This window comes from Pelodiscus sinensis, chromosome 6 (assembly GCF_052426305.1).
Source record: "Pelodiscus sinensis isolate ZL-2025 chromosome 6, ASM5242630v1, whole genome shotgun sequence".
Classification (NCBI taxonomy): Eukaryota; Metazoa; Chordata; order Testudines; family Trionychidae; genus Pelodiscus; species Pelodiscus sinensis.
The window spans coordinates 71866426-71891064 of NC_143057.1; the positions used below are offsets into that span (position 1 = coordinate 71866426).

Sequence of the window (24639 nt, forward strand, 5' to 3'; positions counted from 1 at the left end):
CGGAAATCCTAGCAACATAGTTTCCAAAGTGTTTAACACATTGGAAATAGCCAATATTAAAGGTTAATTTTGATTTTTCCAGTACTCTATAGTCAGCAGTATTCCGTATTCTTTTGTTAATGTACTTCACTAATGTTTTTGTATAGTTCATTATAAAACTCAGAGGGGTAGCCGTGTTAGTCTGAATCTGCAAAAGCGGCGAGGAGTTCTGTGGCACCCATGCATCTGAAGAAGTGGGTCTTTGCCCACGAAAGCTTATGCTCCAACACTTCGGTTAGTCTATAAGGTGCCACAGGACTCCTTGCTGCATTATAAAACTGTCACTGTTACTTATAAAATATATTTACTGTAAGATCTTTGGATCATGTTTCTATATATGTTTGCACAGCAACTACTACAATGGAGCTCCAGTTTTGGTTGGGGTCTCTGGATGCTGCTATAACATAAACATTAGATAATTTTGTGGGGAGACTCATTGCAACAGGAAAAGAACATTTTGCAATTCTGAGTCTGAAGTATGAATATTTTATTTCTTTCTTGAACAGTGAATGACAGTCCCTGGAATTGGTTCTGGAATCACTTGAATACAATTTAATTTATTACAGCTGTATATTTTCTTTTGGATCCTTAGGTCTTGCTCCATTTGCATTCCAACTAACAGTCAGACGAAATCCCATTCGTAAATCTTTGCCAGGCATATGTGATGCTAATGAGCTGCAGACTTTTTTAAAAAAAATAGCAGAAGTCTGATGCATTTAAGTCACGTCCCATCCAGTTTGGTATTCCAAAATAAATACATTGGAAATATGCTGACACAAGTCTTTAAGGCTCTGTTAATATTGCTTGGTGATATCTCATGCCTTTTCAGGACATCAACATCAGCAGAATTCAAATGCCTGAAAACCAGAAAATACACAATTAAGGTGTATGTCCATACAACCTTAACCCTGCCCTCTCCCCCAGGGTGGCAATATCCACCTGGGATCAATCCACACGTTCTCTAACTACATTCATCGTATTATATGTCATCATATTGAATGGTGGAAAGATTAGTTGAAGCAACTAGGCAGAGCTATGACTGTGTTATGAGGTGTATGAGATTCGCCTCCCCCCATTCCGTGTGTGATAAAAGGAAAGAGGTACATGTGTATCTGAGATATCCAGTATGCCTCATTTCAGTGCTGAGTTATGTAGGTTGTCAGCAGCAAGGCATAGGGGTCTTCTTGCCATGGGTATTGTCAGTAGTGAGATTGATTATGAGACGAGTCTGTGAGTTTAATGATGGATATGTTAAAGTATTTTACTATCCTGTGAGTAATAGTGAAGGAATTGTAAAAATGAAGTGACAGCAGATGTGGCCTTTCTGTGGAGTAGTCTGAGTGTTTGTGTGTATGGCAGGTGCAGGTAGATTCTGTTCATTACAGTCCACTGGCAGTGTGTGAATGTGTTATGGACATAGAAAGCAGAGTTAAAGTTTTGTAGGCATATACTGTTTTATTTCCTGGGGTTTCAGAAATTTATAGTACCTTAACTCTTCTTTCCCTCACTTCCAAAAATATGAATTTTGCTGAATTTCTTGTTTTGGAAGGATGCAAGACACCTTAACACTCCCTTAAAACAATTACAGTGAATTTTCATGGTGGTTTTTTTTCTTAAGAAAAAAAGAACACTATCTCAGTTGTACAGCTAGAGAAACTGAGGCATGCAGAAGTGAAGCAACTTTACCAGGGCCATCTAGTAGGCCATTGGACACCTGGGAATAGAGCCTAACATTTGAGTTCCAATCCACTGTTCTCTCCACATAGTTACTATGTGATTTCCAAGTGCTCTCCTACCATTTCTTGTTCTCATTGAATGGGGATAAGGGTTGTGCCTTGCAATGTTTGCAGTGGTGAGATATATTGGATTTTATTTCTAACAGTATAAAAGAAACTTACTTTTAACATTTTTCCAGATGCCCAACTGGGGAACAGGACTTTCTTTGTGGGGCGATGCCCTGAAACTCACTGCTAGTTCAGAGGCAAGGCAGGCTCACATTGACACTATCCATGTGTGACAGCTGCCAAATCGGCCAACATCCAAGAGCAAGAACTAATACAGCCTTTGCCAAAGCTTTTGAGCATGGGCTCTTACAGACTCATATATTCTGCAGATCATGCAGAGAGAGAACCTGTCATAAACACTCTCCTGTTGGTTACATTTGCACAAAGCAACTGTGGGACTTGAGTGTTGAAATTGGAGGAGGAATTTGCATATGAGACTTTTTAGGCCAGCAGACTTATTGAAAGGAAAAGAATAAAATCTGACAATTCTTGCAGTTGTTGTAATGGTCTGGGAGACAGTTAGTAGGGGTTACTGATATTTTAATTATATAATTTTAATTATTTAATCATTTGTAGGCATCTGACAAAGTGGTTTTTACCCATGAATGCCCAAGTCTGAGAGTCAGATGCCACAGAACTCCTCATTGTTTTTGCAGATACAGACTAACATGGCCACTCCTCTGAGACTTATTTATCTTATTTAAAAGGGCTCAAAATCATTTAGCTATGCCCATACTGTATGTAGAATGCCTATGTAGCTGTCTGTTCCAAACACGGTTACCCTTCTTGCTCCATTCCTCCCCTTGTCTTCAATTAGGCCATGATCCTGCAATTGGCTCTCTTTGGAGGTCTGCCCAAGTACAATGAGTTGCAGGATTAAGGCCACAGATGTTAAGTTCTTCAAGGGGGAAAAAAATCTTACTTTGTTTATACATACAATTTAGCACAACCATTGCTGATTCAGACTTCTGAATATCACTGCAATAAAGATTGATGGATTTAAATACTTTTCTCATGCTGTTTTTTAAACTCATATAGCAGGATGTTTTTGTGCATTCTGTTTCTTGTTGCTCTTCTTGAACAAATCATTATCACTTCCTAGTTTCCCATGGCTGCTTGTTAATTGATTGGAAACAAGTAGGCATAAAAAGCTCTCAGCATCTCATAAAAGCCTAATTTCTCCACTTCAGATATTCACCTTCTGGGGGAAATACAGCTACTTTTTCAACTGCATAGTTTAGATGCAGTGGGTGAACACACACTATAGTTTTAATCTTTTAATGGTTAACAACATGTTGTTTCCAATCTGTATGCCACTTGTTGTTATAATATCTGAGATCATTTCTTGCTCCTTAACCCCTACATAAACACACAAGACCTAATTTTCTGCAGCTTTGTACTTTCTGTGCAGGATGAGTTTGCCCCAGGATGAGTTTGACTTAGTAGCATTTGCTCCCCCTTCTGAATAGGTGTAAATGATGGCAGAGGTTCAATTCAGTACAGCATCAACTCCATAATTATTTCTGAGTAAGGCAGAAGCCCTTGGGATCTGGGGGGCTATGGTGTGTCTGCACATGAAAGTTTTATTCCAAATTAAAATAGGATGTGACTAAAGCAATATAGGTATTCAAGAATAAATCCATATGAGGAGAAAATTGTTCCTGAATAAGAATACCTTCTTATAATGGATTAAGATAATCTGAGGGGGGGAAACCCTTATTACAGAATAAGGGTGTCTGAAATAACTCTCATTTACCCACATCCTAAAACATAGGAAGGATGTGAGATTCACTATGGGCCCATCGTGATTCCTCATTCCATTTGATCACAATGTAAGAAAGGAAAGTACAAGACAGATAGTAGTTGGAAGTCATATAAATGCTTCCCTTGTGACATGGATGAAGGATATGTGTAGGGAAAATCAATGTGGATCCATTCCAATATAGTCTCAATACACCTTGTTTTCGTAGCAATTGAGCACAGACTGAATAGGGCACTGAAAAGTTAATTTTACTGCTGACATTTAAGGAAGACATAAACCAGAAAATAATATTTGGATTCAGCAGTGGTTAGACAGGAAAATCAAGCCAGTTTTTCTCTTTTCTATGTCAGTGTCCAGAGCTCTTAATTCAAATTGACTTAAGCAAACACCTCCTCCTTTTAGCATATTAACATTGATTCAGTTTAACTTCTGTTCATCCAGAGCTGCTAATCCCATAGGGAAACAGTACAGCACTCAGAGCAAGTTGCGTTCATGGGAACTGTTTTCATCACTTCTCAGCTACAGACAAGAGGACACATTTGTAACACTGACCCTCTTTAACCCAAGCCCAGTTAGCAGCAATTAGGCCTCAAGAGATAAAGGCTGAAATGAAAGCTTCTCAATGATGGAATCTTAGTTAGAAAGCTCTTTCTCTCACCAACGGAAGTTGGTTCAGTAAAGATATTACTTCACCCACCTTGTACTTCTAATATCCTAGGACTGATGTGGCTACTACAACAATGCATTGATAAAAAGCTGCCATAAAAAAGAGGTTTTATTTTTAAGTATAACTGATCCCAAATATGTCCATAACGCCCTAAGTCTCCACAGTTTCCATTTAAAAAGTAGTGGGAGAGGAGAATTCACTGCAATTATGTCGTGATTATCTTGGGATTAGGCTGTAAACTTAGCTTGTTAGGTCAAAGAATGGTTCCTTCTGCAGTCTTCTGTGATGATTCCATTTAGCAAGAGCATTGTAATAGAGTCCAACAATACTACCTGGGAAAAGAACAGCTGTATATATATATCAGTACATTGTAGTGGGCTAAATTTTTTCCCATACATCTTTGCTTAAAAAATTACAAGGCTGTGGAGTCATGTCAATTCACACACCATTAACAATGACTTTGCAAGTAATTTTCAACATCATTTTAGCTGGTCTTGGGTAAACTCTGCAGAAGAGAACTTGTTGCTTGTTGATCCAATAAAGGTTTGAAATCTATCTTCATATAGTTACCAGCAAGAAAGAGAGATTCCAACTCCACAAGCTCATTGCCATTTTGTCTTCACTGCAGAGTTAATTTAGTGTGATTCTTGAAGTTTCTGTTGCTAACATTCAGAAACCAACTCTCTATAATCATGCCATAGTAGTGCCACAACGCAAGGAAGCCACCACATTGTGAAATACAGGGCAAACCTACAAGTTAGCTTTCCCGACTTTTTGCTACCTTCAGACATTTACATTGAAAACATGTAGCCAGTCATAATAATCAATAGATGATGGTCTGCCAAGTCTTAGCAACAAGAACTCAGGCATTCAAGCATTTGATTGTCTTGCCATGTGCCTGTGATCTGTCCCCTGACCAGATAACAGCTGCCTTACATATCATTCCACTCAGTGTCCTTAGTCCCACACTACTTGAGGAACCTACTACAGGGAGATGAACATCATCAAGAAGACCATGTTTCAATATGTAGTCACTTGACTATAGGCTGATCCAAAGGACTTGTCAACATTTGGACTAAAGTAAGCCCAACCCACAGCTGTGGGATCCAGAAGACGAATGTCTAAAGTATGAAAACCTAACTTGTAAATTGAGTCCAACCCAATCTTGGGATTAGCTGGACTGGACAACTGTGAGAGGAAAAAATGAACAGTTCAAGACAATCTACCAGAAGACCAAGTCTTGTGCAGCCCCAGGCTATGTCTGGACTACAAGGTTTTATTGGAAAAAGGTAAAAGGTATGCAAATTGTGCTCTGCAATTTGCGTACCTTTTTCCAATAGTTTTTTTGGAAGAGGCTTTTCCAAAATGTGGCCTGTCTACATGGGCGAAATTTCGGAAAAGCCTCCTCTTTCAGAAGAGCCATTCTTCCTCATGGAAGGAGGAAGACAGGGCTTCCAAAAGAGAACGTCTCTCTTCTGCAAAAAAAAAAAAAAAAAAAAAGAAGAAGCAGAAGAGCAGACGCATTGCCTGGATGTGGCGGAGTGTAATGTAGACCACCCCGTACGGGAGACATAGCCCCAGTAAGATGAGATGAATCATGTGCTAAAGAATGCCCCTAGCACACAATCCCATTTCAACCTGGACTCAACGGTGGAGCTAGCATGGATGCAGATTTGAAGTTTGGATATCTGCAAGGATAGAGAACCTGTCACCTCAGCTGTGAGCAGCCAGCCTGGAGAATCACCTCATCCCCAAAACTGCAACATCTCTCCAGTGACCTGAATGGACAGTAAGCACAATGGAGTGGAAAAGCTCTTTACAGAAGAACTGGAGGAGTTGGAGTGTGACAGCACATGCAAAGATCTCCACGGCTATTCTGCTATGCGGTCATGGTCTGTCAAATTAGGCTAAAGGGAATTGCTTAACTTATGATTGCCCAACTCAAGTTAGAAAAAGCCTCCAAAATCAAGTCTTCAAAGACTCTTATCATTGAAATGTTAACACTGCAATACTGTACAGAGCTAATGCTGACAGTATTCCAAAGTAAGAAACAATGAACTAGTTACCGCCTGCTTATTTTAAAAAAAATATTTGTGAATCCCCACCACCAACTACTTTGTGACAAAATGTGTTATCCTGCATCTACGCTAGGGAAGAAATCAGGGTTTGATAACTTTGATTTAATTCACTCTCTTCTCCTAATCTAGATAAACCTTACAAGAGGATTCGAGCACCAGCCATTACCAACTAACACATTTTTAAAACATCAATGTCTTTGTTTATGTCAGGGGCTAAATGGCATTACAAACCTGTTTGTTTATTTAACATTTTTAAACATCACCCAAACTAAGGAAACAAATCCTACATTAACTAGCTTTTACACAAGCTATTTCCCTGTTCTTATAAACTTCTCCCATTTTTTGTGCTTGATCCTATTTGTGATGAACATTTCCAGTGTTATAATTTCACACTTTGAACTGGCAGATTAGACCAAGAATCATCAGCACTGCCACCTTTTCAATTTGTCCTTTCGGACAAACTCATTACATCACAATATCAACCAATTTACATCATCACTGCATTCTGCCATCTTGCATAATGGTGCCACAATGTGTGATTCCCTCGACATTGTGAAAGCTCCATTTAAAAAATAAAGTATGGGGCTGACGCCTTCTGGCATTCTGCAGATTCTGCTGGAACACTCAAGATAATCAGTCAGAGTCAGGATAATATAAATCGACAGAGGATGGGTACTAACCACTTGCAAGCCACATGACCAATGGTTGAGCTGCAATAACACAAGAAAACCAGATAATAGCATAGGTTAGGGACAAGGCAAAACTCTTGGACTTTTGGGGGGTTGTTAGTATATTTGGGTCTTTTTACAACAGCTCAGCTTAGTTGGGGCAGTGCTGGTTTTACAATGGCACCATGAAGCCATGCCCATGCTCAGAAGGGGCCCTGTTCTGCTGTGCTTCTACTGTGTCCTGAGACCCCACCAGTCCACTGACTCCCTCACCACCCACACCCACCACTTATTGCTCTCAGCCTGCCCACTGGTTGGTGGAGAGTTTCTCTCCATCGACTGGCTTCACCCACCAGTGGGCAGGCTGAAAGCAGTAAGCTGGGGGGGAGGGGAGCCAGTGGGCTTGTGGGATCTCAGGACACAGTACAAGCACAGCAAAACAGGGCCCATTCAGTGCATTTTTTTACTGGCATAACTATATCTGTAGGATGTGATTTCTCCCTCCACACCCTGCCAACTTGTTATTGGGACAGATACAATAATCTGTAAAATCCCTGAAGGATATAATACTATTATGTTTGTGAGCCAGGATTTTATCTAACTTATTTATCGGGGAGATGTGAAGAATACTCCAATCCCATGCAGTATCCTTGGGGTCCATTGTTTTAAATACATGGTTTATGTATGATTGTGTTCTATCCCTTGTTCCTACTCCCTCCACCTGGCCAGTCACTCTACTCCCAGCCTGCTTCTGCACCCCAGCTCCCTTTCAGATCCTTCATCCCATCCATATCCTACTTGCTGGCAGCCCTGTCTTGCACACTGTACCCCTCATTTTTGTCCCTATCCCAGAGCCAAAAGAGGTCCATAAAATCCACCAACTCCAGTACCCCAGAAAAGTAAATCTGGTCTATGGGAAGCCCTGAACATCAGTCCCCTCTTCTTTTCTCCTTATCCTATGAGGCTGGGGCACAGAGGAGTGAGGTGTCTCAGTTGGGTCCACATCAGTGAGCATTGGAGGAGTTTTTTTGCTTCTCACTTGTGTGGTCCCCAACTGATTTTTTGTAGGTCAGTGCCCCCAGACCCAAAAAGGGTTCCCCACCCCCACCATAAATAAAGAAAACATTGAAACCTTTTGTGTTGGACATAATATTTTACTTTATATAAAATGAAGTTTGATAAACTAACATAAGAAAGTTAAAACACTTAATCTGTTCTATAATTTAAATTAAACTGTTCTTACTAGCTGCAGCTGGTTCAGAAAATAAGGTCACTGTACCCAGCAGGGTAGTTTTTAACCCTGCCCCTTCCAGGTCGGCCCTCATCCACTTCTGAAATTTGTGAAGTGGCCCTCCTTCCAAAATTATTCACCACTCCTGTTGTAACCCAACCAGAAAGGTAACAATCTCTTCAGGAGGCTTGCATGGCTCAAACTAGATTCTCCAAAGACTATCAGACCAAGAAAGGATGTTTTGGTGGTTAGTCTGAGTTTAAACTGACTCAGTGCTGCCTTTCTGATCCAGAAAACAGACCAGAGCTTCTAGTGAATCTTTGCAGTAGGGTTGGAAGGACTTGGCCAAAGAGGACACCAAAGACAGGTGGGTGACCTCTGGTAATGTTAATGCACATATAGGAACTTTTATGGGTGTTAATGTTTGCTCTATAATGCTTTCACCTTAAGATAAATGTGCTTGCTATGTGGTAACTTTCAGCTGCTGGAATTACAGCTGTCCATAGCCTTTGAAAAGAAAGCAAAAGTGTTGGGCTGTGTAGGCAGTCTGGCGTTCTAGGCTATCACAGTTTAAGCAGGGATCAGTGCAGCCTGCAAAACCCCCAGCCAAGGAAGAGAGATGATAGCTGAGAAGCTGGCAACCACACACGGGCAATACAGGTGCAGTTGCCCTGATCTGTGACAGTGATATGGCTCCAACCCTTCGTATGACCACAATAGTACTGGTATAAAAGTGCCTTATACATATATTGCTTATTTCACTTCCCATTCTATAATCATATTTACAGCCGCTCCCCGAGTGACGACCACCTCCACTTACGACCATCCACACTTACAACCAAAGCGATAGTAAATTCAGATCTGAGTTACAAACGGCGATCCGTGCTTATGAACAGCACAGTCGCCATGTAACTCTATGGGATCTGAGTTACGAACACTTCGAGTTACGGACCAAGTGTTGGTCCGTAACTTGTTTGTAACTATGAGAGCGGCTGCATACAGCTTAAAATTCTCTAGTCCAGCACACTCTCTGGTCTGGCAATGTCCATGGTCCAATATGATTTTAGTTAGCCAGATGTCTACTTACCATGGGTATAACTGCATCACTCTAAGCAGGTTTACCATTTTAACTACACTGCTATTGTTAAGGATATACAATTGTCTAATGAAGACTAGATCTAGAAGTCTGAAACTTCTTTGATATCCCCAGCCTAACTGAAGAATTGAAAAGCTTGTATCAGTTTTTCCTGAATTATTGCCTAAATTTCCTGACAATCTTGTAACTTCTTATCACTGTTTTAGGCAATAGAGTATTTGTCAAACTCATCATTCCTATTGCATTAATTTCTCAAGACCACCTCAAACTTTAAACTGCTTGTCAAGATAACAAAAGATTGGATCCACAGCACAGGGCAAAATTCTGCAGTATTATGAATGATGTTGACTTACATTTATGTGTTAAAATTAATTCACTGGTTTCTTCAATTTAGTGGTCACAGAGTCATTATTCTATTTAGTTTAATTTCAGAGTATCAGGGCCACTATCTATTCTAGGTTTCACCATATAAGTGAGATCAGAATCTGGACCTTAGAAAGTTGAACCACAACATTATTGTTATTGTTTTAATTTGGTTTTGTGATATTTTTGCAAGCTCAAGCCACCCGGTTACAGGAAGTGAAACTTAAATGGCACAACAGATCCTCTGCACGTTCTATAATTCTGTCAAAGTAGAAGCATATTTTAAAATTGCATGAGATACAGTTTCCTCCTTATATTGACACACAGCATTGTTGGCATCAAGCAACTATGTCAAGATGTCTTGCACAGCTTGTGTAACAGCAATAGAAAAAATTAGTATATGTAACAAGAGCAGTACGTGGAAGATGATTGTATTTGCTTTGGCTGAACACCCCCTACACTCCTTGGGGACATTGAAGTGCGTTCATGAAATCGTTATAGCTGTTTCACATAATAAGGCTTTCTCTAACAATAGGAATGAGATATTTTGCTTGAACAGCTGAACCACAAAGTATGTTGTTGTTTATTTTAATGTTGAGGACCAGTAGACAAGCCCATTCTGGATAGTTAGTTGTTTCTGGGTGACCTGAAAAGGAGGGAAAATTGAGTGTTTGCCCTCACTTGCTTATAACCAGGATCTTTTCAAAATAAAAGTTGGTTGTTGATTTCCAGATTATTTAACTTAATACCTTCAGGTAAGAGCAGAGAAATCTCTCATTCCATGCATCCTCCAGTAGAGTAAGACTTCAGAGTAAACCAGAGAAGACAACCCAATTCTTGTTCTTCCAACTGCTTCTCAGATATCTGCATTAAAAAGACATTTTCAAAAATATTTTTTTTTCAGAGCTTAGGGATAACCTCCCCTTACAAAGCTGCCCCTTATGCATTAAGAACATCTGCACTGTCATTTGTATCTACAACCTGGTATTTAGATGTGCAATTATCCTGATTTGTACCCACAACTGAAATAAAGTTGTTACAAATGGATGGATAAGAATCACTTCCATCTCAAAGCTCCATCCTTTGGTATGTATAATATCATAAAACTGCCAGTTCCCTAGTCTTCGACATAGTCTTCCATTAAAAAGGGACAGATAACACCTGGGTTTCTGATGCAAGAAATCAAGCAAGAAAAAAGCTAAGCCTAACAAATACTTTCAGACCCTCTGTGAAGTCATGAGTCATCCCTGAAGTACAGCCTGATTAAGCCATATACAGTGATGAGTCATTCTACTGCTAGACTCCAGACCAGCTCCTGGCTTGCGGATTGTCTGGTGACTTTCAGAACAGGTATGTAGCCTTATAGGAGAAATAGCAGCTTCATGGCTTGTAACTCTCTCCTGTCTCATATTGGTGACACTGTGGGCATGTCTACACCACAGGGCAAAAATTGAATTAAGATACATAAATTTCAGCTATGTAAATTGTGTAGCTGAAGTCGAAATAGTTTAATTTGGCTTTTGGCACTGTCTACACAGCAGGAAGTCGAAGGAAGAACACTCCTCATTTGACTTCCCTTACTCCTTGTGAAATGAGAGTTACAGAAGTCGGAGTAAAAGGTCCTCCATGTCTCCATTATTTCCAAATAATGGCTTGCTATGTAGACATCACTTAAAATAACATCATTTATTCTGAAATAACACTACTGTGCAGACATACCCTAAGTGGCCTTCATCTGCTCCAGTTCTTCTTCAACTCCAGCTGTCCCTGTGTCCTCACTCCAACCTAGCTTCTCATCCTATGCTTGCCTTGTTCCACACCAGCTCCTGACTCCTGATTCCAGCTCTGGTTCTGGTTCCTGATTGCCTAAGCTCCAACCACTAGACCTGATAATCAATGTGTTGGTATCCAACAGTTTGGCCAGACTCACCTGTCAGACTCAGTGGCCAATATGGATCTCCTATGCCTTCAGGAGTTGAAATGAAATCTATAGGCTCTCCCTCCCACCACTGAGATCACTGAACTAATTCAGGATCTGCAGAACCAAGTGGCCTAGCTACAATGGGAAAATGTCTTCTTGCACTTGCAGTCCCAGCAGTACCAGGACCTCCCACACAATTAGCCATGACAGTGTGAAATCTAAGCCCAAAGTCTTAGAAGTTTCTCAGACAATGTCACCTGCTATTTATGCTGCTCTGGGCAATGTACCTGAATGAACCAACCAAGGTAGGAATTGGTAACGGCTTACTAACGGGTGAACCAGTTACACCATACCACAAAGATACATCTGCTATTCCATGTTTCCTTGTTAAAGAAAAACACAAACATTCCCCATATTGTGGTTCAGAGACAGACAGAATACCTCACAAGTTCCTACAGTATCCATGAAAAACCTTATTGAATTAAGTTTAAAAATATTTGGATTCCACTGTATTAAATGCAAAAGTTTTGGATTGTTGTGGGTCTGGATGATCAAAGAACTATACTGAATAATTTGGCAGATAAGCCCCCCCGACCCGATTTCCCCCAACCAGCCCCGCTCCCTCCGACCCGCTCCCAGCCAGCCCCGCTTCCTGTCGACCAGTGTCCCCCCCCACGTGATCTCTCCCCGCCAGCTCCACTGCCCCCAACCAGCCCTGCTTCCCACTGGCCAGTTTCCCACACACACACACATCCCCCCAGCCAGCTCCGTTCCCCTCCCGGCTGGTGTCGTCCCATCTGAGATCAAGTGTGTCCGGTATTTTTTTTGAAGTCACCTGGTAACCCTATACCCAAACCCTTGTTCCCCTCTTATACCCGTACCCCCTCCCAGATCTGGCACCCCAATCTCCTGCCCCCGATCACAATACCCTCCTACCCTAGGTCACATCCCAAACCCCTGCACTACAGTCCCCTGCCCTAGGTCACAACCGCCTCCTTCACTTAAACTCCCTCCCAGAGTCCGGTCTCCCTTCTGCACCCCAAGCCCTTACCACATGCTCCCATTTGCACCCAACCTCCATCCTACACCCCGCATCTCCATTAATATCTTAGTGCGGACCTCGAACACTTCCCAAAATCCTTTAGTGATCTCCCCATCAAAAATTATTGCCCACCCCTGGTGTAGGTTCTTTTATTGTTTTAATGTTTTTTTTTCTGTAAGACTTTCACCTAAGAAACAATGTGCTAGCTTAGAAAGTACTTTTGTAGTATGAGCAATAACTTTGTTCATAGTCTTCAAAGAGAAAGCAAGGCACAGATGCTGGCCTGTTTAGGCAGTCTGGTTATCTGGGGATTACACTGTAAGCAGGGAAGTGTGCAGGCTAGAAAAACCCTAATCATGAGGGAAGAGAGATGGGTGTCTACTTGAGAGCTGAAGAGCCAGGAGCCTAGTCTGGGTGCCAATGTTCCATCTAAGGCTATATCTAAACTGCAGAGTTTTTCCAGTATACCAGAGGTATCCCCAAAAAACTCTGCCATCTCCAGGGAACACGTCTGCTTTTTTGGAACAGTTTCCAAAAAAGTGAGTGCATTCTTTCAGCGTCCCTATATTCCTCTCAGTGAGAGGAATAAGGGATGTTCCAAAAGAGGAGTTTTTTCCGAAATTTGGCCCTGGTTTGCTATTTGCGTAACTTTTTCTGATAAAACGCTGCAGTCTAGATGCAAAGCCTAATAGTTTCCATTGATGTGCAGAATAAATGTTATGTGCACCAAGGCATGTGCAGATGTGCACCACCATAGAAATAAAACCTCGCTGTGAGTGCTCTGCTAATCAGCTGGGCAGCATTTAAGTATCTTCTGAATAGCCGCACAAGTGCACAGCTGCAGGAAATACTGCTGGGTGCCATTACTGGGCCACAGTGGGAGAATACAGGTGCAGGTGCTCTGAACTGTGACACTGTGTTCTCCCAATACATCTGGGAGTCCTTGGCTATAGTGTATCATAGGAGCTCAGCTAATACAGGAGAACGGGGTTATAGGGCAACTAATACTCACATGAGGTTCAGCAACTGCATATCTGAATTCATATATTTCAGTTTTCATACATTTGGATTTTTGATGGAAAAAAATCAAAGTTTTCCATGAAAAAGTTTTGATGGAAAAATTTGACAGACCCTAATCAGAGGGCACAATTCTTCCCAACATACTTAGTTCTGGATGCAGATCCTCACTAAAGCCTCGGGTAAAGGGCATGTTGCATCCCTTTGGCCCAGCCCCTTCAGATGGTGATTAGAGCAGCATCAAGAGTCCTTGCTGGATTAATCTGGAGCCTTCCTCAGCTAATGGGAGGGTCACTGAAGCTTTTGAAAGTTATGAGGAACAAATAGAGAAGATGCTGCTGACCCCAAGTTAGCAGTGAGTATACTAATTGCTGAGGTTCTTTTTCAATGGTATCTGAATTAAATAGAACTCAGTGCAGAATTTTCCCCAAAGTACTAAAGAATGGGGGGGAGGGGTGTCTCAGCACCCTTTTTCTATTTATTTTAGTGTTTTCCTCCCTTGCCATTTAGCTGCATTTAAAACAATGGCAGGGAACATGTTCAAGCCACTTAATAGTCCCCCTCTCTCCACTCCCCAAAAAACCCAAATAGCATTTGTAGGCTTTATTTAGATTTTACTAATGAGACCCTTGTAAGGAAACCAGATAGACTGAGATTAGAACTAAGGGAAAGGTACTTAAGGCATTGCAACCTGCCTTGCTTCTTGGATACCTCTACACTTCTGGAAAGGAGACAGAGCAATGGACATGGAATGGAACTGGTGTTAAGCATCTCCAGTTGCAGAAACTGTAGTTTATCTTACTCCTCAAAAATGGCTCAGTTCAAGTTCTAAAAATGGGCAAAGATTCATGATTCCTAAATCAAACCAGATTACCATGGCTGATGATAACCTAAGGAGGCCTGGCATGAAAAGTAAAAAAAGTAACAGAGAAAAAGGTGGTAACATGTTCAGAATGCTGGAAAAGGCAGCACAGTATGTTTCACCAACCACTGGTTTTACTACACAATAATCACAGGCAACATGTGTATGTGTGAAAAAGAGACTGGAAAAAGTGTACTACACCTTTAAGGAACAAGCTGTGCTAACAGTCTGGGAATAATTAATAAGACCCTGCCTCATCCTGGGAGCCATATGAACAGGTAGCAGGCTAGCAGAGAGAGGCGGAGTAGATAGTGTGCATGCAGACTGTAGAGGGTGTGGCAATTTTGTAGGCACCAGTTGCAAAGCTAACCTGACTCAGACATTTGGGTGTGAACAGTACATTTGGTAGCCCTGAACCTGCAGCCCAATGACTGAGCTCTTTTTGGTATAATGATGAGCTGTCCTGAACCATTAGCATGTCCCTTTTTTAATATCTGGATAATTATGTGTTCACTTTTCCTTGCCTTGGCTTGCTAAAGTTAATCTATTACTGCTACACTCAGGAAAATGAAGGTGAGGTGCACCAAGCTGCAAAGTTTATATGTCAAGGCTGCCTACACCTTTACAGTAAGCAGTTAATCTCTGAAAGCTTGATTTTTAATTCCAGTAGGATTACTATTGTTACCTATGATGCACTTGTTCTAGTGAGTCTGTCTCAGCTGAACACTCACTGAAGTATCATTTTAAATTGATCCTAGCTGTGGAATAATAGGAAGCAACTAATACTGTAAACAATCATTAAATGTCTCATCTTTCCAACTTGTGCATAGTACATAATTTTACCAACACTACCATTCAAACTCATATAAGTGAACCATAATGTGATGATAAACTGAAAGCTTATCCCAATGGCTTGCTCAAAGCTAGCTATGTAATCAAAGCACACAAACACCTAAGAGTCAATTATCTTAACAACTACAAGACTATTCGAAAGATTAAACATCCTATTCACTCTGTCACAGTTTTTGCCATTTTCTTAATAACCCCACTATTCACTATAACTAGCCTTCTTGAACAGGGAGAACAAACATTTTGCCTCTAAAATCTTCTGATCTGCACTAATATCAGTGCACCTATGGCAACACAGGTGGTGGCTTGAGCTACCAGGCAGTACTATACAGGCTGCTGAGTGGCACTATGCCAGCAGCTAGTCCAAGCTGCCTGTGCCACTGTGGCCATATTGCTATTTTTAGTCATTAGCTTGAGCAGAGTTAGGGCATGTATGTCTACCCATACTGGGAATTATACTCCCAGGTGTTGGGTAGTCAGGCCCTAAAGCTTTAAGCCAGAGGTCTCAAATGTTACAATCCAGACTGGAACTCCTGGGCTACGTCTAGACTGCAAGCCTCTTTCGAAAAAGCGCGTCTAGACTACAATACACGGATCGGAAAATCGATCCGCTTTTTCGAAAAAGAGCGTCCTGACTGCTGGACGCTCTTTCGAAATTAAAAGCCACCCAGAACTGCTTCTGCCAGGGCATGGGGGCAGCATTTCCTTCCGGGTGCTGCTGCCTGCCCTTTGCAGAGACGCGTGGTTAAAGGGATGCCCCTGAACACCCGTTGCTCTGCTGCTGCAGCTGCCTTTGCTGTCCCTCTGGAGGTAAGCAAGGTATTGCAGTGCTGGTTTGGAGTGCTCAGCTTCCTGGGACACCCCAGCAGGTTTTTTGTGTGGAGGTTTTTCTGTTTTAGACCCACTTTTTTGGCATGGAGCCAGAGCTGCCCCTGGGCAGGCGATGGCCCCACACCATCATACTGCAAGTGTTGTTGCATCTGCATGACACAGTCATGAGGCTACTTCCCCATCTGGAACCAGACCAGAGGTACGAAGGGATCGTCCGTCATGCAGCCCCACTGCCCTTGCCTCCAAACTTCTTTGTGGACAGGCGTTTTTGGAGGCTTGACACCAGCTCTGACTGGTGGGACCGGCTCGTTATGCAGCTCTGGGATGACCAAGAGTGGCTACGCAACTCCCGGATGCGAAAGACCACTTTCCAGGAGCTGTGTACCTGGCTCGCCCCTGCTCTGCAACGGCAAGACACCCACCTGCGGCCCGCTATCCCCGTGGAAAAGAGGGTCGCCATTGCCCTCTGGAAGCTGGCAACCCCTGACAGCTACCGCTCCGTGGGACACCAATTTGGAGAGGCCGGGTCTACTGTTGGATACATCCTGATGGAGGTAAGTCATTGTCTGGGGACAGTCACAGCTTGGGGTGGGGGGAAGGGAGACTGTCAGGAAGGGCAAAGTGGAGTGTGAGTGGAAGGGAGCTCCTCCACTCACCCTGAATTGTTGGGGGGGGGGAGTTCTGAGGAGGGGATTCCCGGGGTGTTTGAGAGGGAAGGTGGGTGGTGGGTTCTCCCCCTAAGAGATAAGGCACCCCTTCTAACATTTTGTTGTCTGTCTCGTTCTGCAGGTGGTGAGGGCCATCAATTCGGAGCTGCTGAACAGGCTCGTCTGTCTACCAGATCTGGACAGCGTCATGGCTGGCTTTGCTGCCCTTGGCTTCCCAAATTGTGGAGGAGCACTCGATGGGACACAAATTCCAATCCGTGCACTGCCCCATCGAGCAGCCCAATTCATTAACAGAAAGGGCTACTTTTCTATGGTCCTCCAGGCCCTGGTCGACCATCGTGGCCAGTTTTCTGACATTTGTGTTGGGTGGTCAGGGCGGGCACATGATGCCCGCATCTTCAGGAACTCGTACCTCTACCGGAGGCTTCAGGCAGGAACATTTTTCCTGCATCACAACTTTGCGGTTGGGGATGTGCACATGCCAGTGTGCATAGTGGCTGATGCCGCCTACCCCGATGCCGTGGCTGATGAAGCCCTACACCGGCCACCTGGATGCGAGCAAGGAGCAGTTTAATGCTCACCTTAACCGGGCTCGCAACCAGGTGGAATGTGCATTCGGATGTTTAAAAGGCAGATTCCGGTGCTTGCTCACACACCTAGACATGGGGGAGAGCAACATCCCTGAGGTGGTGGCCGCGTGTTGCATTCTCCATAACCTGGTGGAGAGGACAGGGGAGGCCTTCCTACCAGGGTGGGGTACAGGTGTTGATGGTCAGGAGAGGCACTTTGCCCAGCCCCGGACAGCTGCCATCCACCAGGGTCATCAGTCTGCTGTTTGCATACGGGAGGCCCTACGGGAGCAATACTCAATTGGAGGCCACTGACTCTACTAAGGGGCTTCTGCCTGGGGACTGGGCCCTGGACCAAAAGAAGCTTCTCTCCACAACCCATCTCCTGACCCTGTTCAGAGAAATAATAAACACCAGGGTTTGTCTAAAAATAATAAGTTCTGTTTTATTTTTTTAAATATCACTCACTGGAAAATAGTATAACTGTTGCAAACATAAAAAAGCTTTTGTTCATTTTTGATGTAGAAAATATACTTTCATGCCAAACTACGTACAATAAACATTTTGTTGAACACTTTCCTTGTCATTTAACTGGGGTGATGGGGGTGCTTGAAACCTGGAGTGGGGAAGGGGACTTGAAACCTGGAGGGGGGAATGGGATCAGGTTGCACAGTGCTTGCCTGATCTCAGTCTCCTGCTTGTGCCTCGTGTTCGGGGTCCACCATGGCCACGGGATCGGGTGGTGCACCTGTCGGTTGGCTGGATAACAGCGGGTAGGTGCTCTTGGGACTGGGAGGCCTGGGGGAGAGGAGGGCCAGGGGGAGAGAGGGGCTGGGGAAATGGGCGGGCTGGGGGAGAGGGAGGTCCAAGGGGAGAAAGGGATGCTGCTCTGGAAGGGGGTTTTGGTGGGGTGGGGTCATGGGGTCCTGGAGAAGCAGGACTAGGGACAGGAGCAGGCAAGCCGCAGACCTCCCTGAGTGGCAATCAGGGACGTGTGCTGCTGGACCAGCTCCTCCATCAGCCAGTCATGCCACCGATCCTCTGCCTCCACCCTCTCTCACAGGATGGTGTTGAGCTCCTGCACGGCCTCCACATGCTGCCTCAGGATGTCCGCATATACATGCATGTGTCTGCGGCTCCCATGTCCCCGAGATGGAGGTGGGGCTGGAGTGCTGCGGCCCTCTTGCACGGCTGGTCTGGCTGTGGAGGAAAAGAGGAAGACACAACCAGTCCTAAAAAACTGGACTATGTAGCACTTAAAATACTAACAGGATGGTTTATTAGGGGATGAGCTTTCGTGGGCCAGACCCACTTCCTCAGATCAGAGTAACACGGCTACATTTCTATCACGATCAGTCATGTGTGCAACAGCTGTCCAAAAGGGCATGCCCTCTCCTTGAGACAGAGGAATCAGACATTCTGAAGGTAACACTGTGTGTGACCTGGGCATCAGCCTGAGCATTACAGGTTTCCCTTGTGCATCATGCACTGTGCACCCACCTACCTTCCCCTCCCCCGGATGTTACACAACCTCACCTGCTGCTTCATCTCCGGCATCAGATGACACCTGGGAGGCCTCCGGGGTCTGTGTGACTGGCTCCAGGGTGAGGGTCGCCGTCTCCTCACTGTCCTCCTCTGGCACCATTTCCCCGTCTCCTGACTGCTCTGGGTCCTGCTCTGGCGCGTCCACCACAGGATCCGCCAAGCCTGACTGCATGAGACGCCGTGGTGTGCATGCTTCACCACCACCCAGGATCTGGTCCAGCTCAGTATAATAAGGGCAGGAGTGGAGGGCTGCCCCAGAACAGGAGCTATCCTCCTTGGCCTTCACATACCCTTGGCGCAGCTCCTTAACTTTGGAGCGCACCTGGTCCTGGGTGCGGGAGTAGTGTCCTTTCTGGGCCAGAGACTCTGCCATGCGGCCATAAATGTCCGCATTTCGCCACCGGCTTTTTAGGGCTTGTAAGGCCTCCTCCTCTCCCCAGAGCTCGAGAAGGGTCTTGAGCTCTGGCCCAGACCATGACAGTGCCCGGCGTTTGGAGCCCCTGGTTGGGTCCCCAGAAGGCTCTCTAGAAGGGCCAGGAGGGTCTTGGGGCTGGGACATGCTGCACTTCACCAGCCATGTGCTCTGGCTGCTTTGCTGCCACAAGTGGCTGTGAGGGTGCCTGTCCCTTTAAGAAATGGCTGCAGACAGGAACCAGAGACATGCAAGGCATGCCCCAGATTGTCCACCAGGGCTTCTTCCTGGAGGCCATTATTTTTGAAAAAATGGCCTCCCCGCATCCACACTCACTTATTTTCGACAGATCTCCGTTGAAAAATGCGTTCTTCCTCGTGCAATGAGGTTTACCGCCGTCGAAAGAAAAGCCGCGTTCTTTCGATTTAATTTCGAAAGAACGCAGCTGCAGTCTACACGCAGGTGAAGGTTTTTCGAAAAAACCCGAGTCTGGACACAACCCTGGTGAGTTGGGCACGGCTGTCCATTACCAAGATCCAAGAGTCATATCCCTTCCAGCCATTGCCCTCCTGCTCCTCCCCCGGCGGCACCCTGTTCCCCAAGCACATGACTTTGGGGATTACTGGAGGGAGGGCCTGCCGCTGCTGGGAAGTGGAGCAAATGTACCTGCCCAGAACCGTGTGTGTTTGTACACGCAGCTGCTGCATGGTGCCAGGCTTCCCTTGTGATTCCCCAAAGCCACATGCTCAAGGGACAGGGTGCCATGAAAGGTAGAAGGCAAGGCAATGGCAGGACCAGGGTGGGGCTTGAGGGCTGGTAATGGAAAGTCCCCAGGAGTCCTGGGCCAGATTGCACAATTGCTCTGGCTAGGACTGGTCTATGGGCTGGGAGTTTGAGACCCCTGCTTTAAGCTCTGTGCCAAATGGTACCTTCCTACTTGTCTTCTGTTCTGAAGAATAACAAAATACAGAATGAAACAAAATACAGGACTATGTAGCATTTTAAAGACTAACTAGATGGTTTATTAGATGATGAGCTTTTGTGGGTCAGACCCACTTCCTCAGATCAAATAGTGGAAGAAAATAGTCACAACCATATATACCAAAGGATACAATTTAAAAAAATGATACATTTTTTTCATACAAAAAATGAACACATATGAAAAGGACAAATCACATTTCAGAACAAAAGGGGATGCGGGGGGAAGGTAAATGTCTCTGAGCTAATGGTATTAGAGGTGGGAAAAGGTAAATGTCTGTGAGCTAATGGTATTAGAGGTGATAATTGGGGAAGCTATCTTGGTAATGGGTAAGATAGTTAGCGTCTTTGTTGAGACCGACGCGTAGTGTCGAATTTTAGCATGAATGACAGTTCAGAGGATTCCCTTTCAAGTGAAGATTTAAAAGGCTTCTGCAGCAAGATGCAGGTAATTAAGTCGTTGAGACAGTGTTCTTTCTGGTTGAAATGGCAAGAAACTGTTTTTATTTTGTGATCCTGTCTAATATCTGTTTTGTGGGCATTGATCCTTTGGCGAAGTGTCTGAGAGGTTTGTCCAATGTACAAAGCAGATGGACACTTTCAGCACGATAGCATAAATTATATTTCTGGATGCGCAGGAATATGTATTCTTGATCTTATAACTCACTTGGTTAGGTCCAATAATGGTATCAGCAGAGCGAATATGTGGACAAAGCTGGCAACGGGGTTTGTTGCAAGGGAAGGTACCAGGGTTGGTATTAGTGTGGTATGTCCTGTGGCTGTTGGTAAGAATCATCTTGAGGTTAGCTGGTTGTCTATAGGAGACTATGGGTCTGTCTCCCAGAGCCTCTTGGAGTTTAGTATCCTGTTCCAGTATAGGCTGTTGTTTATTGATAATGTGTTGCACAGGTTTAAGTTGGGGGCTGTAGGTGATGACAAGTGGTGCTCTATTGTTGATATTCTTGGGTCTGTCTTGTTAGTCTTTAAAGTGCTACATAGTCCTGTATTTTGTTTCAGCTACACCAGACTAACACGGCTACATTTCTATCACTTTTCTTTATTCTGAACACATCTTGAACCCTGATCCAGCAAAACGTTTAAGCACATACAGGTACTCAATAGCACAGTGGTCCCCAACCTTTTGAGGTTGTCGGGCGCCAGGGGGTGTGGCCGTTTGCCCGCCGGGCGCCAGGGGGCGGGGACACTAGCGCGCCCGGGGGCGGGGCCCCCCCCATAGCCACGCGCCCGGGGCCAGCGCTCCTGCCCCCCCCACCCCCGAGTGCCGCGCGCCCGGGGCCGGCGCTCCTCCCCCCCCTGCCGAGTGCCACGCGCCCGGCGCTCCCCCGCCCTCGCCGAGTGCCGCGCGCCCGGGGCCGGCACCCCCCCCCCTCCCACCGAGTGCCGCGCGCCCGGCGCTCTCCCCCTCCCGCCGAGTGCTGCGTGCCCGGCGCTCCCCCCCTCCCGCCGAGTGCCGCGCGCCCGGGGCCCGCCCCGCCCCCCCGCCGGCCGCCCGGGGCCTCCCCCGCCCCCGCACCGCGCCCCCCCTCCCCCCCCTGCCCCCCACGGCCGAGTGCCGCACGCCTGGCGCTCCTCCTGCAAGCGCCCGTGCGCCATGTGCCCGGGGCCAGGCCACCTCGAGCACCTGGCGGGCGCATTGAAATGCCCCCGCGGGACCACGGCAATAGCATATTCCCTGAACTCAACGAGACTGCTCACCTGCCTTAAATGACATAAATGCTTAGCTGGACTGGGTCCCTGGGGTGGCTGTTTTCTTACATCTTAAAATGTTTTGCTCACCCCAAGTTTGAAGTACAATCACCAGTCAGTGCCATACTCACAATCTGCTAGCATTATCATTTATTCATTTACTTTAATTTAGAAGTCAAAGTAAAAAAAGGTGCTTATTCTCATTCAGCCTCTAAGTACCCTTGACAACTAGTTTATAAAACAAACTAACACTAAAGCCAGCAGCAGCTTGGAGTATATACACCAGTAACAAGTGAGTATTTCTAGAAAAGGAAAGTGAGGAAAATACTCCCTTCTCACTAAAAGTATTTCTAGAAAAGGAAAGTGAGGAAAATACTCCCTTCTCCCTAAGTAACAAAATAGCATTATAGAAATTACTAGAAAATCCCCAAACCATACTGGACAATCTAGGCCTTGAAATGCAATAGAAATTACTAACATCAGTTAATCACTTCTTTCATGTGCTCTACTCTGATAGGAGAAATGGATCTAGAGTGTCAAAATAACTTAAAAGATTTAAGGCAGCTGCACTAAACTTTTTCCATCAAAGCACAGAATCCTTCACGGGAACTCTTGGAATGCAGAAACTTAGGGTCTCATTCTTGGTTACTTTTTTCTTGCACATGGAGCAGGGGTGGGGGAAAAGGTGGTTTCATATTCTGAAGCTATGGACACTTGATGGCCCAATGTCAGAGGAGTCTCTAGTTAACAACCTATACCCATGGCTCCCTAAGGACTCTGTGAGGCAATGAATTCTACCCACATTATAAGAACGGCCATACTGAGTCAGACCAAAGGTCCATCTAGCCCAGTATCATGTCTTCCAACAGTGGCCAACGTCAGATGCCCCAGAGGGAGTGAATAGAACAGGGAATTATCAAGTGATCCCTCTCCAGTCATCCATTTCCAGCCCCTGACAAACAGACACAATTCCTACCCATTGTGGCTAATAAGTATCGATGTCCCTAACCTCCATGAATTTATCTAGTTCTTTCTTGAACTTGGTTAAAATCTTGGTCTTCACAACATCCTATGGCAAGGAGTTCCACAGGTTGACTGTGTGCTGCGTGAAGGAAATTTTTCTTCTGTTTTAAAACTGCTACCTATTAATTTCATTTGGTGACCCCTAGTTCTTATGTTAAGGAAACAAGTAAATAATTTTTCCTTATTCACTTTTTCCATACCTGTCATGATTTTATAGACCTTTATCATATTCCTCATTAGTTTCCTCTTTTCTAAACTGAAATGTCCCAGTCTTTTTAATCTCTCTTTGAATGGCACCCGTTCCAAACCCCTAATAATTTTGTTGCTCTTTTCTGAACCTTTTTCAATGCTAATATATCTTTGTTGAGATGAGGCGACCATATCTATAATATTCAAGATGTGGGTGTGCCATGGGTTTACATAGAACAGGGGTTCCCAAACTTTTTGATACGGGGACCAGTAAATCCATTCACGAGCTTTTGGAGGACCGGTAACATTCATTTGCATATGTGCATATTCAATAAGCAAATGTTTAATATTCAAATAAGTTGTTTCTGGTCCTCCCAAAGCCCCTAGTACCAGCGTTAGCAAAGCTTTTGATACGGTCACCCACAATATTTTTGCCAGCAAGTTAAGGGAATATGGATTGGATAAATGGACAGTAAGATGGACAGAAAGCTGGCTAGATGAGGGTTTCCCAAACTTTTTACTTTAGTTGGAACCCGTTTTTTTTCAGTACTGTCTTTTACAGCCCAAAAATATAAACGCATATAAAAAAAGAATGAAAAATGAATACATTTTCAGTGTTTCACTCGGCTGCATCCTCCGTGCAGCCTGGGCCAGGGCTTGGGGGACCTGGTGCCACATGAGCCCTTCAGGAGGCGGGAGCAGGAGCAGGAGCAGATTGGAGGTAAAGTATCTGGCTAAGAGGGAGGGTGCAAGGAAGGGTAGGGTTGCCAAGTGTCCGGTTTTGTACTGGACAGTCCGGTATTTGAAGGTTTTGTCTGGGAAAGAAATGGAGAAATTACCAGACATATAAAATGCCTGGTATTTTCTAATTAGGTACGTTTTATTATAATTAGGTGTATTAGTCCTTAGCTGCCTGGCTGGTAGATGTGCTCACGCTGTCTGAGTGTGTCTACCTGCCAGGCAGTTCGCAGCTACCCAGGGAGGGTATGTGGGGGAAAGGGGGCAAAATGGAATCCGCGGGCAGATTCACTGGTCTGCAAGGGTCTGCATGTGCCCAGGTCAGTCCCGCTCCCCACGCTTTCTCTTCCTGATCTCCCCAGTCCAGCCCTGCTTCCAGTGGAGGGTTCCCCCCACCACCCACCACCAATCTCCCCGCTATCCCGACAACCCCGCCCTCCCCAGCCCTGCTGCCCCCATCCAGCCCTGCTTCCGGCAGCTGATTCTCCCGTTCCCCTCCTTCTGATCTCCCCTGGCCAACTTCCCCTCCCTCTGTGCAGCCCTGGTTCTGCTGCCTGCCCTCTCCGATCTCCACCGCCAGACAGCCCCGCTACCCCCAAC

General features: G+C 44.9%; 1 long non-coding RNA gene across 1 annotated transcript in view; it reads right to left on the reverse strand.

Annotated features, from left to right (window-relative positions):
• Positions 1-511: 511 nt before the first annotated feature.
• LOC112545076 (uncharacterized) overlaps positions 512-24639 on the reverse strand; it is a 46422-nt gene continuing 22294 nt past the window's right edge. Inside the window, exons 3-4 of the long non-coding RNA XR_003088486.3 lie at positions 10438-10552; positions 512-896 (exon numbers count right to left, since the gene is read on the reverse strand). This is a non-coding gene — a long non-coding RNA (uncharacterized LOC112545076). The remainder of the gene's footprint in view (positions 897-10437; positions 10553-24639) is intronic.